Below are 19,836 nucleotides of genomic sequence, written 5' to 3'. Positions count from 1 at the left end.
TATTGCCCGTTTAACATGACCCAATCTGCTGAATGAGGGTGCCCTGCAACCTTGTGTGTAGGTGGGATGCAGTGTGGTGTGATGACAATAATTCACACAGATGGCTGCAATAAAGAACTTGTATTGAAGAACGCATTCATGGTTTATATAGACTGTTCCTTTAATCACCAATTAACATAAAATGTAAAATTTTAATTACGTAATTAATAAATAAATAGATTAAATAATTTAATGAATTAAAAATATGTTTCCCCAAAAAGCTTCCAATTTTTTTATACATAAAATGAACACTTACTACATTTTCTATTTTAGGTTTGATTCATCTTTTTTTCTCTGTTCATATATTTGTCACACTTTACTTACTGTATGCTTTCTGTATTCTTACTGTCTCAGTAGTTGAAGCCATTTTTGGTTTCCTGGTCAACATCCTCTTTTGTATGGTTTCCCTGAAGACTCTGTGTAGTTTCAGTCAACTGTGATGCTTGTTTTAGTAATATATAATTGTAAAAATAAATACATTTCATTACTATGTACGCATACAGTATACAATAAATATACAAGGGTTGCACAGATACCAGTATCAGTGCCAATACTAAGCATTTGCACAAGTACTTGTGCTTGTGTAACTGGTCCGATACCTAAAACTGATACCTTTGCGGTGCGATTTGAGCCCAAACAACATGAATGGGATCAAACTGCACTACAAAGAATCGCATGTGATTTTAACAGGAATGCGCTGCGATTCCTGTCTGAATCACATGGGATTTCCCACACCGCTCCTGTCTAAACCCAGGCTGAAGTCACCATTCATTTTTTATAGGCTCAAATTGCACCGCAAAGGTATCCATAATTGGTATTGTTGAGTAATAATACAAAATACTAGTAAAAATACTGTAGCTGCTAACTTTTAATATAAGGAAACTTACCTGTCCAGGGATCCCACGATGTCGGCACCCCAAGCCGAATCGTCCATCAGCTTCAGGTGCAGGTGCCAGCAGGAAGCCTTCAGGCTTCACATTCGGTTTCCTACTGTGCATGCGCAAGTCGCGCTGTACTTTCTAAATAGTCCCGCCGTCTCCTGGGACACACACAGCGGGGGGAAGGAGTAGGAGCCAGACATGACATAGATCACCGTGCAGCGATCTTACCAGGCAGTGAGAGCCGGTACCTGTCAAAACCAGGTACCCACTTCTCCCCGAAAAAGTGGCAAATGTGGCAGTGGAGCGGGGGAGGGTGCGAACAAGCGGAGTTTCCCCTTTTCAGTGGAGCTCTGCATTAACGTGCCACTAAAGGCAATACATTTTTTTTTTAGTTTTGGATGGGGTGGAGAGGGATTAGAACTCTTGTCAGTTTTTTATTGCTGTCTGTGCCCCTTAAGGGGATACACCCTCTCTATTTGTCCTGTTTACCATTATCATCGAAAGTGAAATGAAAGGGAAAAAAATCACAAATTTTGGGTTGACATCAGAAAAGGATAAAAAGGGGAAATCTTTCAATGACAACACTAGTTCTGGTGACCCTATTAACATCCTGGGATCCCCTTACTTTGGGGGATTTCCTCTAACTTCCTGTTTTGACTATGGGACAGGAAGTGAAGGGTAATCTCCGCAATGGGATAGAGATGGCATAAAAAAAGGAATATGGGTTATAACCCTACCTTACTTTATCCAAAAAAAAATATTTTTGCCTTTAGTAACATTTTAAAGCTGGAATCTAATAATACGATCTAAGAATCTGCCAAAATGATTCCTGCTCCACTTTATGGATGCTTTCTATGAAATCAGAGCTTCGAAAAGGAAAGCACAAACACAGCTAAGCAGTTACTCCTATGTATTTCCTGGGGTATCATTTGAAATGTAAATCTAATTTTGCTGAGAAATTAACAACCTCTCAGGGTCAACTATATACATTTCAAGGATTTAGGGATATAAGCAAAAATAGTAAAGCCCCTTCCACATGGGGCAGACTGTGTCTGCTTTCCACTTGCTCATCAGGTATCTGTCTGTTGATTGCTGCTGAGCAGGGGGATGACAGGTCCATGCCTGCTCCATTTATGTAGAGTGAACATGGACACAGCCCACTCTCCTCTGTCACGGTTCAGTGTACATTGACCCGGCGCGGAGTTTTACCTCCTGTCCGAGCTGCTCGGGTTCGTGCCAATCAGCCCTGAACCTGGGTATTATTAAGTGTTTGCACCTGTGTGTTAGTGTTCGAGCAACGCGTCTCCATGCTGAAGCCAGGCCTCCCTATTCCTCTGGCGTTTGATGTTCCTTCAGTACACTTGTATTCTGTGTGTTTGTTCGGTCTTGTCGCTGTTCTCAGTGTTTTCTTTCTTGCTGCGATGGGCCTAACACCCCCTGTTCGGTTCACACCAGAACATTTCGAACAGGTAAAAAGTTCTAGCGAACATGTGAACTCTATTAAAGTCTATGGGACACAAACATGAAAATTCAAAAGTCCTCATTTTAAAGGCTTATATGCAAGTTATTGCCATAAAAAGTGTATGGGACCCGGGTACTGCACTGGGGGACATGTATAAATGCAAACAAATGTTTTTAAAATTATCATTTTTAAAGGAGCAGTGATTTTAATGATGCTTAAAGTGAAACAATAAAAATTCCTTTAAATATCGTGCCTGAGGGGTCCCCTTAATGTTCCTGTAAAGTGGCGCATCTGTACGATGTATGGAGCCTGCGGCAACAATACTGACATTTCTACAGGAAAAAATGTAATTCGAACTTGCTCACTGCTGTAATGTGTTGCTGTCTCCCAGCAACACAGATAGAAAAAAAACAAAAAAAAACGGGCCTGGTATTTTGAGGGGGACTCCACGCCCTTTTTTTTACTGAGTTCTGTCATGGGGTTCCCTTTAAAAGCCTTACAAGACCCATAGGGTCCCCCAAGCTGTTTTTACCCCAATTTTTTTTTAATTTTCATTTTCTTTTCACAATTATTTTTTTAAATTCAGCTCTCAGCAGGTAAGCCTTAACAACCTATTGACTGTGCGCTTGGTGGATAAACATCCCGCTAAGTGCCCAGAAAGTTCAGGGGTTAGGCGAGTACCTGAATGGGCGATGTTTAGGTCAATTATGTGCAAAAAGAATAATCAGCGCAATTATTAAAATATAAAGTGACACAATGCTAATACCCAATTAAAAGTAGGGTAACAAGATGCAAATAATAGCAATCAACTGTGCAATGATATACAGCAGCTATATAAAAACTTCCTCACTCACAGAAGTAAGATGGTTCAATAGTAAATAAATATATATACAGCGCTATATAAAACAAAAAGTGCTAAATAAACAATAAAGTGACAATGTGCTTAATAAAATATGCAAAAAGTTATCTCATAAAAGTGCATTATAAAGTGTCCATAAAGTGCATTCCAAAAGAAGTGTGCATAAACAGTCCAATCCAGGAATCGACCAAGCCGTGAAAATAAATATAAGGTGCTTGATAGGTGTCTCAATATTCCAAAGTGCTCATAACACCACCACCATCTAGCCACAAGGTGGCCTCTCACCTCACTGAGATGATATATAGGCAATGAATCCTCAATCAGGGTGAGCTCAGATCAATGGATACCTCTTGCTGGATCAATATTTCTCATGGACACATAGACTCAGTATGCAGATAAAATATAAAAGGATACAGGATCTAAGTCCTCACTGCTAAAATCCCTTTATTGTATAAATAATTAAAATGCACTCACATATAAAGCACAATCGGGCTTGTGCGGACCAAACAAACTTTTCAATAATAGCTGTGAGGAGCCATGCTGGATAGTCGCCGCTCGTCCGTCAGATTCTCCGCCCCCTATACGCGTGGCATCATACGCTTGCGCTTCGTTAGTAGGGGTTGAGTTAGGACGGACCAGCAAGAGTATATGTATGCGTAACTCCTCCTCTAGAGGCGCAGCTTACGAGTGTCCCCGGAAGCTTGAACTTGAACAGGAAATACACAGGCCCACCATTACAAGGTATGTATGTATGGCACTGTAAAGGAAACGAGATAGACGAGCGGGGACCACACAGCAAGACCAATAAGACATTAAAATACACTATGATAAATAATTCTAACCACAATAATTACAATACATAACGACAATACTGGAAAATAATAAAATAGAACAAAATCTAAGTTGAAATCAAAATAAAACAAATATAAAGAAAATAAATTAAATACGATAAGATTAAGATAAATAAAAAATAAATAAAATATAAATAACAATAATTAATAATAAAATATATATATATATATATATATATATATATATATATATATATATATATATATATATATATATATATTGATAATCCTAAAATGCATAAAAAATGGAGAATAAAATCCATAAAATTCATAAAAAAGAATTAAACATACAGGATATTAGATAATTAGGGAATAACCTCCGTAAGAGTAATAAAAAATCAACGATCACTGATGAAGCAATTTATATCTAGATCTACATTTAAGCCTCTGGGTGTCAAAACTTTTGTCTGATATATCCAAGCCGTCTCTCTTTTGCTAAGGGCTCGAATGTAGTTACCCCCCCCCCCCTCCAGTGTTTGGAGACTTTTTCAATCCCCCAAAATTTGAGGGTACTGGGGTCTCTCTGGTGACATATTCTAAAATGTTTAGACACATTATGTTCCACTTTGCCCTTTTTAATATTAACTATATGCTCTCTCAGGCCGACTTTTAAAGAGCGTGATGTCCGCCCAACGTATTGTAGGCCACACCCACATTCCAGCATGTATACTACACCCTCAGTGGCACAAGTAATCAAATCCTTGATAGGGAATGTCATACCTGTACTGGTTGCCACAAATTCTTTGGTTTTTTTGGGGTTCACTTTACTGTGTTGACATGCTGAGCACTTACCACAAGCATAAAAAACTTTAAAAAAATTAAAAGTGGTATTATTAGTTAAAACAGGGGGATCAATAGCCCTTGGAGTAAGTCTATCTTTAAGCGTGGGGGTCTTTTTATATATGAACTTAGGAATGTTAGGTAAATGTGGGCCTAAAACTTTATCCTTTTGAAGTACACCCCAATGTTTTTTTAATCATTTTTTTCAATTTGTCTATATTGGGTATTGTAATCCAACAAGACACCAAATTCAGATTTCCCCTGCTTAATTTTTTTAGGGTTATTAGTGGCACTAGGGCTCTTATGAACCAGTAAATTTCTATCCAACCCATAAACTTTGTCGCGTTCTCTAGTGATTACATCAAGGTCATAACCTTTCTCATAGAATTTCTGGATGAGTATGTCTGATTGCAGTTTGTATTCTTCCTCGGAGGTGCAGTTCTGTCTAATTCAGATAAACTGCCCTTTGGGTATGTTTTTAATCCAGGTACGATGATGACAACTGTCCACAGGTAAATACGCATTGTGGTCTGTTGGTTTAAAGTAGTTACCTGTGTACATTTTTCCCATATGTTTGTAAATTTCTAAATCAAGGAAGACAATCTTATCATTACTGACATTCCATGTAAGTTGAATACCTTTATTATTTTCATTCATCATTTGGACAAAGGAGTCCAAAGACGAACGATCACCCTTCCAAACTATAAGTATATCGTCAATAAATCTTCTGTATACTAACAGTTGGTCTGGGCGTGCAAAATTTGCCTGGTGGTGAAATCAACAGGTGGTGTACTGCTAGCAGACTGGATGCAAGTACCTGTGGCACCCATTGCTATACCATCATCCCTCTCAGTGCAGGTTTCGAGAAGACTTGAGGTATAGTAGGGGTAGAGATCCCAGATGAGGAGCAAGGAGAAGTCTTCATTTTTCAGGTGTTGTTGCCAACGGACTGCATAGCAGGTCGTCATATGTCTTGTCAAGCAGCGCCCTGCATCTGTAGAGAGAGCTCTGTGGTGTGATGCAATAGGGTGGCTGCCCTTAAGCCTGTCTCATTGTAATTGTGCTTTCCTCCTCTATTCTCTCAGGCACCCAAGTACAGTCAGGGACCTCATCATCCCCTCCCTCCTCATCACTGGAGCAAACTTGGCAGTATGTTGCAGCTGGGGGAACATGACTGCTAGTTTCTTGTCCGTCATTGTCACTCCCTCTCTCCAGGCTCACGGTATTCCCTTCCTCAACCTGGGAACCAACATCAGAGCATTCAAATTGCTGCGCATCCTCCAGCATCATGTGACTCCTCTGTGCATGATGGTGGGGCTACTGAAGGAATAGCTGTGGACAAAGAGCCTGTGGAATAGGCCGCTTTGGCAGCTGCCGTGGAAGGCAAACTAGTATGGGTGACAGAGAATGAGGAGGATGAGGACAGCTTAGTTATCCACTACACCACTGCATGTTGTGGCTTAATAACATGGCCAGCACTGGAAAAAAGGGACAAGGGTGCCCCGCCTGCAGAGGATTCACCATGTCCGTGACCACCACTTTTCACTGTGGACACAGAGGCTGCTTGCCCTGTTTTAGGGGCCTGTGAGTGTCTGCATCTCCTTGTTGGCCTTTCAGACATGATGGGGATTTTTTTTTGGGGGGGGGGGGGTTATAACTTTTTATTATAGAATGTGGGATAGGAATGTGATGCACCTGAAAAGGCTGCGACACACCTGAATAGTACCTGCGATGCAGAAGGGGGGACAGCAATTATGCCCTAGATATTATTAGTGTTACTGGGTCACAAAAAAAACCCTGCTGATACAGAAGGAATAGCACCTGCGACACAGAAGGGGGGACCACAATTATTTCCCAAAATATTATTAGTGCTGCTGTGCCACGAAAAAAAAAAACCCCACACTGCTGACGCAGAAGGAATAGCTCTTGCGACGCGGGGGGGGGGGGGGGACAGCAATTATACCCTAAATTTTATTAGTCCTGATGCGCCACAAAAAATTACTGCTGACGCAGAAGGAGAAGCACTTGCAGCACAGAAGGGGGAGTACTAATATTGCAGCAACAGAACCTGATTCTGCAAAAAAAAAAATAATAAAAAAGAAAAATATATATATATATATCAATTATTATTATTAAAAAAATGGGATCAGTGGGGTGACACATATGTGTTGTATTCACCAACACTTCAGTGGCACCACTACACTGTGTTACACAAGAATCAGCCCTACACTACACTGCACTGACTGCATTAAACTGACTGAAAGCACAATCCACTAACTACCCTGCCTAATTTCCACTCCTAACACACTACTTAGGGCTGCTGTGTAAGCAGCCTTATATAGTGCGGGGCACCCTGTCTTTGGCCAATAATGGCTCTGACAGGACATTATGCTGTGATTAGCCAAAGCATACAGGTCAGGTGCATGCTTTGATCAATCAAAATCACTTAATGAATTGCAATTGCGCAGTAAACTATGGGGTGCTCGTCGGCGGGCGAACGTCCCGCCGATCGTCCCGGGTGTTGGTGTGTTCAGCGAACACACGAACACCCAATGTTCGAGTTGAGCGTATGTTCAACTCGAACATAAAGCCCATCACTAATTGCTGCACTCTTATTCCCTTCTGTGTTTGTCTTTTTATCCCTTCGTTTTCTGTTGATGTGGGTGCTCTCCACGGCTGTCTCTCCTCCTGTTGATAAGGAAGGCGGTCCAGGCAGTCGGCCTAGGGACCAGGGGATGAGCTGTGCTGTGGAGGATCCAGTGTGCGCTGACCAAGTGGAGCTGTGGGGCAGGATTCTTTTGGAAAACCAGTGTTGTGAGTACTCAAGATCTGCCCAGGAGTCTGTCTAGGAGAGGGGACCACTCCAGAGAGGTCAAGGGGATCAGAGACCCAGCTAACTTGGGATGTTGCAGTAAAGGGGGTGCCAAGTTGTGGAGCCCTGAAGAATAGGGAATAAAGAGGGCACCAGGAAGGGCCCTGAGGTGTCTCAGCAGTACAGTCTGCGCTACAAGTCAGCTACCTCAGGAAAGAGTATGGAAAATGTGAGAAAGTGCTCTAATAAATATAAAACAAGCTGCAACCAAAGATCCAATATTCTGGAATATAAATGTGAATGAAAAAACTCTGGTGCGCTAAAGGTGAATTACCATACAGCAAAGTGGTAAATAAAAAACTAGTACCTAGTGCATATACTGTTGAGTTCTGTCATGGGGTTCCCTTTAAAAGCCTTACAAGACCCATAGGGTCCCCCAAGCTGTTTTTACCCCAATTTTTTTTTAATTTTAATTTTCTTTTCACAATTATTTTTTTAAATTCAGCTCTCAGCAGGTAAGCCTTAACAACCTATTGACTGTGCGCTTGGTGGATAAACATCCCGCTAAGTGCCCAGAAAGTTTAGGGGTTAGGCGAGTACCTGAATGGGCGATGTTTAGGTCAATTATGTGCAAAAAGAATAATCAGCGCAATTATTAAAATATAAAGTGACACAATGCTAATACCCAATTAAAAGTAGGGTAACAAGATGAAAATAATAGCAATCAACTGTGCAATGATATACAGCAGCTATATAAAAACTTCCTCACTCACAGAAGTAAGATGGTTCAATAGTAAATAAATATATATGCAGCGCTATATAAAACAAAAAGTGCTAAATAAACAATAAAGTGACTAAAAATTCTCCGGTTCACAAAATCCCGCCGAAAAGCCATTTCTCCGTACTATGAATCAGGCCCAATGTGCTTAATAAAATATGCAAAAAGTTATCTCATAAAAGTGCATTATAAAGTGTCCATAAAGTGCATTCCAAAAGAAGTGTGCATAAACAGTCCAATCCAGGAATCGACCAAGCCGTGAAAATAAATATAAGGTGCTTGATAGGTGTCTCAATATTCCAAAGTGCTCATAACACCACCACCATCTAGCCACAAGGTGGCCTCTCACCTCACTGAGATGATATATAGGCAATGAATCCTCAATCAGGGTGAGCTCAGATCAATGGATACCTCTTGCTGGATCAATATTTCTCATGGACACATAGACTCAGTATGCAGATAAAATATAAAAGGATACAGGATCTAAGTGCTCACTGCTAAAATCCCTTTGTTGTATAAATAATTAAAATGCACTCACATATAAAGCACAATCGGGCTTGTGCGGACCATACAAACTTTTCAATAATAGCTGTGAGGAGCCATGCTGGATAGTCGCCGCTCGTCCGTCAGATTCTCCGCCCCCTATACGCGTGGCATCATACGCTTGCGCTTCGTCAGTAGGGGTTGAGTTAGGACGGACCAGCAAGAGTATATGTATGCGTAACTCCTCCTCTAGAGGCGCAGCTTACGAGTGTCCCCGGAAGCTTGAACTTGAACAGGAAATACACAGGCCCACCATTACAAGGTATGTATGTATGGCACTGTAAAGGAAACGAGATAGACGAGCGGGGACCACACAGCAAGACCAATAAGACATTAAAATACACTATGATAAATAATTCTAACCACAATAATTACAATACATAACGACAATACTGGAAAATAATAAAATAGAACAAAATCTAAGTTGAAATCAAAATAAAACAAATATAAAGAAAATAAATTGAATACGATAAGATTAAGATAAATAAAAAATAAATAAAATATAAATAACAATAATTAATAATAAAATATATATATATATATTGATAATCCTAAAATGCATAAAAAATGGAGAATAAAATCCTTAAAATTCATAAAAAAGAATTAAACATACAGGATATTAGATAATTAGGGAATAACCTCCGTAAGAGTAATAAAAAATCAACGATCACTGATGAAGCAATTTATATCTAGATCTACATTTAAGCCTCTGGGTGTCAAAACTTTTGTCTGATATATCCAAGCCGTCTCTCTTTTGCTAAGGGCTCGAATGTAGTTACCCCCCCCCCCCCTCCAGTGTTTGGAGACTTTTTCAATCCCCCAAAATTTGAGGGTACTGGGGTCTCTCTGGTGACATATTCTAAAATGTTTAGACACATTATGTTCCATTTTGCCCTTTTTAATATTAACTATATGCTCTCTCAGGCCGACTTTTAAAGAGCGTGATGTCCGCCCAATGTATTGTAGGCCACACCCACATTCCAGCATGTATACTACACCCTCAGTGGCACAAGTAATCAAATCCTTGATAGGGAATGTCATACCTGTACTGGTTGCCACAAATTCTTTGGTTTTTTTGGGGTTCACTTTACTGTGTTGACATGCTGAGCACTTACCACAAGCATAAAAAACTTTAAAAAAATTAAAAGTGGTATTATTAGTTAAAACAGGGGGATCAATAGCCCTTGGAGTAAGTCTATCTTTAAGCGTGGGGGTCTTTTTATATATGAACTTAGGAATGTTAGGTAAATGTGGGCCTAAAACTTTATCCTTTTGAAGTACACCCCAATGTTTTTTTAATCATTTTTTTCAATTTGTCTATATTGGGTATTGTAATCCAACAAGACACCAAATTCAGATTTCCCCTGCTTAATTTTTTTAGGGTTATTAGTGGCACTAGGGCTCTTATGAACCAGTAAATTTCTATCCAACCCATAAACTTTGTCGCGTTCTCTAGTGATTACATCAAGGTCATAACCTTTCTCATAGAATTTCTGGATGAGTATGTCTGATTGCAGTTTGTATTCTTCCTCGGAGGTGCAGTTCTGTCTAATTCAGATAAACTGCCCTTTGGGTATGTTTTTAATCCAGGTACGATGATGACAACTGTCCACAGGTAAATACGCATTGTGGTCTGTTGGTTTAAAGTAGTTACCTGTGTACATTTTTCCCATATGTTTGTAAATTTCTAAATCAAGGAAGACAATCTTATCATTACTGACATTCCATGTAAGTTGAATACCTTTATTATTTTCATTCATCATTTGGACAAAGGAGTCCAAAGACGAACGATCACCCTTCCAAACTATAAGTATATCGTCAATAAATCTTCTGTATACTAACAGTTGGTCTGGGCGTGCAAAATTTGCCTGGTGGTGAAATCAACAGGTGGTGTACTGCTAGCAGACTGGATGCAAGTACCTGTGGCACCCATTGCTATACCATCATCCCTCTCAGTGCAGGTTTCGAGAAGACTTGAGGTATAGTAGGGGTAGAGATCCCAGATGAGGAGCAAGGAGAAGTCTTCATTTTTCAGGTGTTGTTGCCAACGGACTGCATAGCAGGTCGTCATATGTCTTGTCAAGCAGCGCCCTGCATCTGTAGAGAGAGCTCTGTGGTGTGATGCAATAGGGTGGCTGCCCTTAAGCCTGTCTCATTGTAATTGTGCTTTCCTCCTCTATTCTCTCAGGCACCCAAGTACAGTCAGGGACCTCATCATCCCCTCCCTCCTCATCACTGGAGCAAACTTGGCAGTATGTTGCAGCTGGGGGAACATGACTGCTAGTTTCTTGTCCGTCATTGTCACTCCCTCTCTCCAGGCTCACGGTATTCCCTTCCTCAACCTGGGAACCAACATCAGAGCATTCAAATTGCTGCGCATCCTCCAGCATCATGTAACTGACACTCTGATCAAATAATTCAGGTGACTCCTCTGTGCATGATGGTGGGGCTACTGAAAGAATAGCTGTGGACAAAGAGCCTGTGGAATAGGCCGCTTTGGCAGCTGCCGTGGAAGGCAAACTAGTATGGGTGACAGAGAATGAGGAGGATGAGGACAGCTTAGTTATCCACTACACCAACTTTTCTGCATGTTGTGGCTTAATAACATGGCCAGCACTGGAAAAAAGGGACAAGGGTGCCCCGCCTGCAGAGGATGCACCATGTCCGTGACCACCACTTTTCACTGTGGACACAGAGGCTGCTTGCCCTGTTTTAGGGGCCTGTGAGTGTCTGCATCTCCTTGTTGGCCTTTCAGACATGATGGGGATTTTTTTTGGGGGGGGGGGTTATAACTTTTTATTATAGAATGTGGGATAGGAATGTGATGCACCTGAAAAGGCTGCGACACACCTGAATAGTACCTGCGATGCAGAAGGGGGGACAGCAATTATGCCCTAGATATTATTAGTGTTACTGGGTCACAAAAAAAAACCCTGCTGATACAGAAGGAATAGCACCTGCGACACAGAAGGGGGGACCGCAATTATTTCCCAAAATATTATTAGTGCTGCTGTGCCAGGAAAAAAAAAAACCCACACTGCTGACGCAGAAGGAATAGCTCTTGCGACGTGGGGGGGGGACAGCAATTATACCCTAAATTTTATTAGTCCTGATGCGCCACAAAAAATTACTGCTGACGCAGAAGGAGAAGCACTTGCAGCACAGAAGGGGGAGTACTAATATTGCAGCAACAGAACCTGATTCTGCAAAAAAAAATAATAAAAAAGAAAAAAATATATATATATCAATTATTATTATTAAAAAAATGGGATCAGTGGGGTGACACATATGTGTTGTATTCACCAACACTTCAGTGGCACCACTACACTGTGTTACACAAGAATCAGCCCTACACTACACTGCACTGACTGCATTAAACTGACTGAAAGCACAATCCACTAACTACCCTGCCTAATTTCCACTCCTAACACACTACTTAGGGCTGCTGTGTAAGCAGCCTTATATAGTGCGGGGCACCCTGTCTTTGCCCAATAATGGCTCTGACAGGACATTATGCTGTGATTAGCCAAAGCATACAGGTCAGGTGCATGCTTTGATCAATCAAAATCACTTAATGAATTGCAATTGCGCAGTAAACTATGGGGTGCTCGTCGGCGGGCGAACGTCCCGCCGATCGTCCCGGGTGTTGGTGTGTTCAGCGAACACACGAACACCCAATGTTCGAGTTGAGCGTATGTTCAACTCGAACATAAAGCCCATCACTAATTGCTGCACTCTTATTCCCTTCTGTGTTTGTCTTTTTATCCCTTCGTTTTCTGTTGATGTGGGTGCTCTCCACGGCTGTCTCTCCTCCTGTTGATAAGGAAGGCGGTCCAGGCAGTCGGCCTAGGGACCAGGGGATGAGCTGTGCTGTGGAGGATCCAGTGTGCGCTGACCAAGTGGAGCTGTGGGGCAGGATTCTTTTGGAAAACCAGTGTTGTGAGTACTCAAGATCTGCCCAGGAGTCTGTCTAGGAGAGGGGACCACTCCAGAGAGGTCAAGGGGATCAGAGACCCAGCTAACCTGGGATGTTGCAGTAAAGGGGGTGCCAAGTTGTGGAGCCCTGAAGAATAGGGAATAAAGAGGGCACCAGGAAGCGCCCTGAGGTGTCTCTGCAGTACAGTCTGCACTACAAGTCAGCTACCTCAGGAAAGAGTATGGAAAATGTGAGAAAGTGCTCTAATAAATATAAAACAAGCTGCAACCAAAGATCCAATATTCTGGAATATAAATGTGAATGAAAAAACTCTGGTGCGCTAAAGGTGAATTACCATACAGCAAAGTGGTAAATAAAAAACTAGTACCTAGTGCATATCAATATACATATAGATTACAACAAAAGGTGTGTATCAAAGTGAAAATTATAAGTTATCACATAAGAAAGTGATGCAATTAGTCCCAAAACATCCAAATCAAAGTCCAAATGTGGGTGATACAGTTGATCCCAAAACTTCAACTCAGTGTCTAATAGTGCTGGGTAATGAACATAAAAATGATGAAGTGAACTAGTGCTGAAAAAAGCTGGAAATGATCCAACGTAGAGTGGGACAGTTTCCCACCACCTTACAAGTTTGCTTTTTACCAGCAATTTCAGTATAAAGGGCATATACAAAAGGTACAAATCAATCCAGGGAGAACCTCTTGTGACAGACCTATTAGGAGTGATACGTTCCCACACCTTTATACAAAGGGGCTTCTTACCAGATCCCAAATATTAAAGGTTTTGCAGTAGATTCTTTCTGTCTCTCCTAAACCTTTGGACTGTATGAAAGGAAGGTCTCCTGGCACATGCACTCGATTCAATGTCCAATAGATCACAATTAAGATGATTCAGTCTGCCTAATATTCAAGATGACCGCGGTTTCCTGCAGTGCAAACGGCGGTGAAAGTGAGTGACAGCGCGGCTCCTCCTTACTCTGACGCATTTCCTCCCAATAGGGCTTCCACGGAGATATGCCCTTTATACTGAAATTACTGGTAAGAAGCAAACTTGTAAGGTGGTGGGAAACTGTCACACTCTGCGTTGGATCATTTCCAGCTTTTTTCAGCACTAGTTCACTTCATCATTTTTATGTTTATTACACCCAGCACTATTGGACACTGAGTTGAAGTTTTGGGATCAACTGTATCACCCACATTTGGACTTTGATTTGGATGTTTTGGGACTAATTGCATCACTTTCTTATGTGATAAGTTATAATTTTCACTATGATACACACCTTTTGTTGTAATCTATATGTAAATCGATATGCACTAGGTACTAGTTTTTTATTTACCACTTTACTGTATGGTAATTCACCTTTAGCGCACCAGACTTTATTCATTCACCTCAGGAAAGAGTACCTTAGGGGGCTTATCCCTTCTCTTATCCAAGTTCTCAATAAACCCTAAAAACCAAACAAACTGGACTGGTTCCTGTCTGAGTTAATCACACTTGGAAACATTCTTAAATGTCTGACTGTTGCAAATGGTAGCCCAGGGGAACCCACACTCAGCAGCTCCCATGGGAGTACTGCTACACATATATCCTGCGACTCTAGGACAGGTACCCTGGCACACCCATTTAGTCGTTCCTACTGCCCTACTAGAATCTGAGTTTTACAGTCCTAGGTGTTCCAATCCTCAGATAGTGACATCCTCTATGGAAGCTGGATGTAAACAGACCGCCTGTCTGTTTACAACAGACTGCCATCTGATACAATCTGCTGGATGGAAGGTGAAGGGATACCCATTTGCCTTTTTTCTGTGGATTGGATTGTATGTAGGCAGGTGTAAATGGACACATGCCCATTTATACCCGCTACTCCATAGAGGTGACAATGGACAGGTGGACCAAATCGGAACATCCATGGGGCCTTCGTTTCTTTGTTCTGAGAGATTCCCTTTGGTCTTACCAGGATCCTTTCCAAACTGAGAAATTTGAGGGTCAATCCTTGTTGTAACTAGCTGAGCAATCTCTGCATTAAAATAAGAAAGCTGTAGTGTCTGGAAAATTTTAGGTGAGGAATAGCTTCAGATGTTTCAAGCACAACAGGTACTGTGCCTGAAAATCAAGGACAGTTGGTGAGCTTAACTAAAATATTAAACATTTTTATTTGATATATTTTGAGCTTTTTTTTTAATGGCTTTGGCTGCTTCTTATATCTGGTCATTCTGCCCTTCTTTGCCCCTTCTACATTTTATCAGCCAGTGCTGCTTGCTAGTGTCATAGTGTTTTACATTTCAGCAGATGCCTGTGGGGTTGTCAGTTGATATGGGGCAGTAGGCAGGATTGTTCTAACTTAGCCTTACTTAACTAAATAAATGACACCACCAATTTATAATTTTGGAATGAAAGAGGCCGCGGCCGTTTATTATTTAACAATAATAAAATTCAAAACTCTTTAACTTTAATAACATCATAAATATCAAAACAACCCGGTCAGCACGACCCAGGTTGTCATAATCAGAATCAAATATCAAAAATAAATCATCCAAACTTTAAATAAACAATAAACGTCCCCCTTCGTAAAGAGCGAAGGGGACCCTAAAATAATAAACTGACCGCGACAATAAACAGGGGGGGGGGAGGGAAACCGCTGAGATGTCTTCTCTCTTCTTCTGTAGATGATGTGGAGAATCCGTCCGTGAGGAGACCCCTTAAATGGCCTGGCTGGAGACCCCTTAACCAATCAAAATCCTGATCTTCCAGCGGGAAAAACAGGATTAAACAGGTAAGGGGCTTCTTCTCCCCAGATACTGGGACATCTAACATTAAACTATCAGCCAATCAGTTTAAAACTTATAGCTGACCTTAAACTGCCTAACGACTGTCTCTGACTAAAAACTAACTGTATTAACCTTTCACCTGCCACAGCCCCATAAACAAAATGGGCTATTAAGCCCATTTTATTTTTATTCTACTGGAAGTGCATACATAACAAAAGTCAAACTTTACTTACAATAAAAAATATGGTAGCGGGCAGGCCTTTTACTATAGAAGAGACATACTAAAATTCTTCTGCAGTAAAACCTTTACCGTCTGCTTCCAAATCTCTTTACTAGAGATGAGACCAGATATCTTCTGAACTCAATCCTATCTAAATTTCCATTTCATTCTCTCTTGAAGTTAAGTCAGCTGTGGGCTGGGTTATTTTTCACCCTAAAGCACATGTAAACACATGAGATAGGATTATGGTGTTATCAGTGCCGTTTATTTGGACACATGCCCACAGTTTGTCAGTGTCATTGGCTAAATATGGGTATGTGTCCATATAAGGGCACTGACCCGTTTATTTATGTGTGCTAGTAGTAATGACCTGGCCCATTGCTGATTGAGTCCAAAGTAGAAATTCAGATAGAGAAGAGTTTGAAGGATGCCCAAGCTCATCTCTACTCTTTAGAATGTACACTGAGCTGCACATGTGCACACACATGTGAGCATTTTGTGACCCTGGGCCACCCAAGATGGCTGAATATTCAAAGCACAGAAGAAGACCAGATGAAGGCGCTGGCAAGGGAGCTCACAAATGTTGCATCACAAGAGTATAGGTAAGTATAGTGCTTCGTTTTTAACTAAGCAGAAGTGTTTACATTTTGGTTGGAATCTTTATTTAAAATTTAAATTATATGTAAAAAAATAATTTGACGAGGTTTGCAAAAACGATGACAAAGATGAACTATTCAGGTTATAAAAAATTTAGCAATGCATTATCGGCAAACATCCCACGCCAGTCTGTCCTGTAAGACCTTATTATTCCCCTGCTGGGCTCAGCTGTGTTGATGTTTGCTCAGCATAAAGAGGGTGAAGCCATGTTATCAATCACAGCTTGCGGAGTCAAACACACCTCTCTCCCTGTGAAAGTCATGAGTCACTACTGTCTGCATAAAATAGCAGCCAGTTTGACTCTTGATAAAAAGTCAGATTTTGCATATCAATACCAGCACCAGTTACACTGTACAATCTGGCGAAAAAAGAAATGTTTTTGAAACAGCAGAGGAAGCCGATAATGTAGGTATGTTTACAAAAAAAGAAAAGCTGTTTTAATAAATGCCATAAACAAGCTTCCTGCTGATATGCTAGTTTGGCTACTGGTGCCTTTGAGATTTTTCTCCACTAGCCCAATTTATTTTCAGGCTATATGCAAAAGGTTTTCAAAACTTATTACACAATAAAACAGAAAATACACCATATTACCCAAAGTTTTGTGGCACCTGCCTTTACACGCACATAAACTTTAATGGTATCCCAGTTTTAGTCCACAGGGTTCAATATTGAGTTGGCCCACTTTTTTCAGCTATAACAGCTTCAACTCTTCTAAGAAGGCTGTCCACAAGGTTTAGGAGTGTGTCTATGGGAATGTTTGACCATTCTTCCAGAAGCATATTTGTGAGGTCAGGCACTGATGTGAAGGAGAAGACCTGGCTCGCAGTCTCTGCTCTAATTCATCCCAAAAGTGTTCCATCGCATTGAGGTCAGGACTCTGTGCAGGCCAGTTAAGTTCCTCCACCCCAAACTCGGTCACCCATGTCTTTATGGACCTTTTTTTGTGCACTGGTCCAATTTGTTTGGTGGAGGGGGGGTTATGGTGTCGGAAAAAACAATATTAATATAATCAAAGCAATCACCTATATTGGTTATAATGAAAATAAATAAACTCCACCCGTCAAACAGCTAATCTTATATGATAGGTTATGACTGCAGCTAACACTTGAGTGTGTTCGCTAGCTTACTCTCAAAACGAATGTGTACATCAAAGTGTAGCACAATCAGCTCAAAATTCCTAATAAGACTGCATTAAAATATTATATATTCAAATCAAAACACTAACATTAAATCTCACACAACTTGTGTAAACCACACATAATGTACATAAAAAATGTGAGAAAACTGTGACAGTCTCAACCATAAGGGATCCCCCACTGTGCACACTAAAAAGAAGTGACAGTTCAGGTCTATCTTCCACTGTGTTCCGTGCCCACCGCCTCCAGTTAAAGAGTCTGCTCACTTCCAATATATGACCCCACTACAGAGTCTTTCAGACCTTAATGTACTCCACTCGTACTCCTGAATCAGAAAACTTCCTTTTTTGGTACTTATTCCTCAGCAAATCATGTCATTGGAAAAGATAAAGAAACCACAGTGCTCTCTGTTTCTAAAATATTTATTAAAACCATACAGATAAAAAAACACTCACAAAGATATGTAAAAATCAGGTATGTAATCAGCTCACCACGCTGATCAAAATTGCTACTTCTGACATCTAAGGCAAAGGCTCCTACCACCTGTATGCATTACGCCCCCTCCTTTGGGCAAGTGGGGGAGCCGTTATCAAATACCCGTTTAAATACCTATTCCCATAGTTAATCAGAAACGATTACACATGTGGGCATCAGTGGTCGGGCGGGGCACATAGACACACCTTACTAGTGTCTCCATCGCCCATTTCTTGCCCTATCATCCTCACTTTCTGATTCCACGTGACCCCCTTGTTCACTTCCGCCATCACTGGGACTAACGCGTCACCGGAAGTGACGTTTGTACCCATGACTTGATTTGCCGAGAAATAAGTACCAAGAAAGGAAGTTTTCTGATTCAGGAGTATGAGTGGGAGGAGTGGTCTGTCGGTATTCTGAGTGGAGTACATTAAGGTCTGAATGACTTTGTAAAAGAAAATATAGAAACCCCATAGGTTCTAAACCCGCACAAATCAATAACAAAAGAGCTGCATGTTGTAAAGTGTAAAAAACACCTATACCATGAAAAGAAACAAAGGAACTGCGCTCTTACATCATAAAATACATATCACCATAGTGAATAAACAATCGTGAATAGACAAATAAATAAATACATTTTCATTTAAATGATGAAAATACATAAAAATTGTGAAGTCCATATATAATCCCGCACGTGAATAAGAATATAGGAAAGGTTCCTCTCCACCAGCATGCAGACGCACTATACACTGTCCAACCTTAATTGACCCTTATTACAGGGAGTCAACTGCACATATGGGAAAATCCAAGATGTCATACATGAGGTCACAGAAATTAATTAAAGTAAAGTAAAAGTTAAAACCCTATCAGTGTATATTTTACTATCGTTGTCCCACTGGAGATGCAACAGGAAATGAGAGGAAATCTCTACAAAGTGAGGGGGGAATTAAAAAAATGTCACCAAAACAGGTGTCCTTACTGGAAGATTTAACATTACCTCATTTTCTATAAACTGTAAAATTTTGGATTTCCCATTCCTTATTGCCTCTGTGGAAATAGTCACCAGGACAAATAGAGGGTGAATCTGTCTAGTGGTGACACAGCAGCAGTAAAAACTTGATATGAGTTCTTGATATGAGTTCTTGTATGGAGGATTCAAAAGACTTGTAAGCACAACATTTTTAATCTCTTCATGGTTCTCAAAACATATATCAATCACAGCTCTTTGGCTTGGCAGACCATCATTTGAAAGTTGGAGGGTGTTGTGTGCCATGACACTTAGGTATGACATATCAGCAAGCCTCATTCCTTTCCGCATGTTTGCTCCATTGTCTCAAAGTAGCACAAGCCTCACTCGGTCTTTGTTGATTCCCCAGTATTCATGCATGCCTAGAAACATTTCTCTGCTGTACTCCCCAGTGTGGGATCCTTGCATCACTTTTGTATTCAACTCCAATTGCCTTTTTGTCAATGAAGTGGCATGTAAGAATCATTAATGACTCTGATTCTGTTTGTCCTGACCTTTTGGTGAAGCTTTGCCAGCATTTCAGTTCAATAATACTTCTCACTCTTCAGTGTGTAGCTTAGCTCAAGTATGGACATCAACCGCTTAAATCCTGAGTCAGACACCATTGTA

The sequence above is a fragment of the Pelophylax lessonae genome (genome assembly GCF_965119305.1).
Source record: "Pelophylax lessonae genome assembly, chromosome: 5".
NCBI classification, from domain to species: Eukaryota; Metazoa; Chordata; class Amphibia; order Anura; family Ranidae; genus Pelophylax; species Pelophylax lessonae.
Note: the sequence above shows the minus strand (reverse complement) of the source record.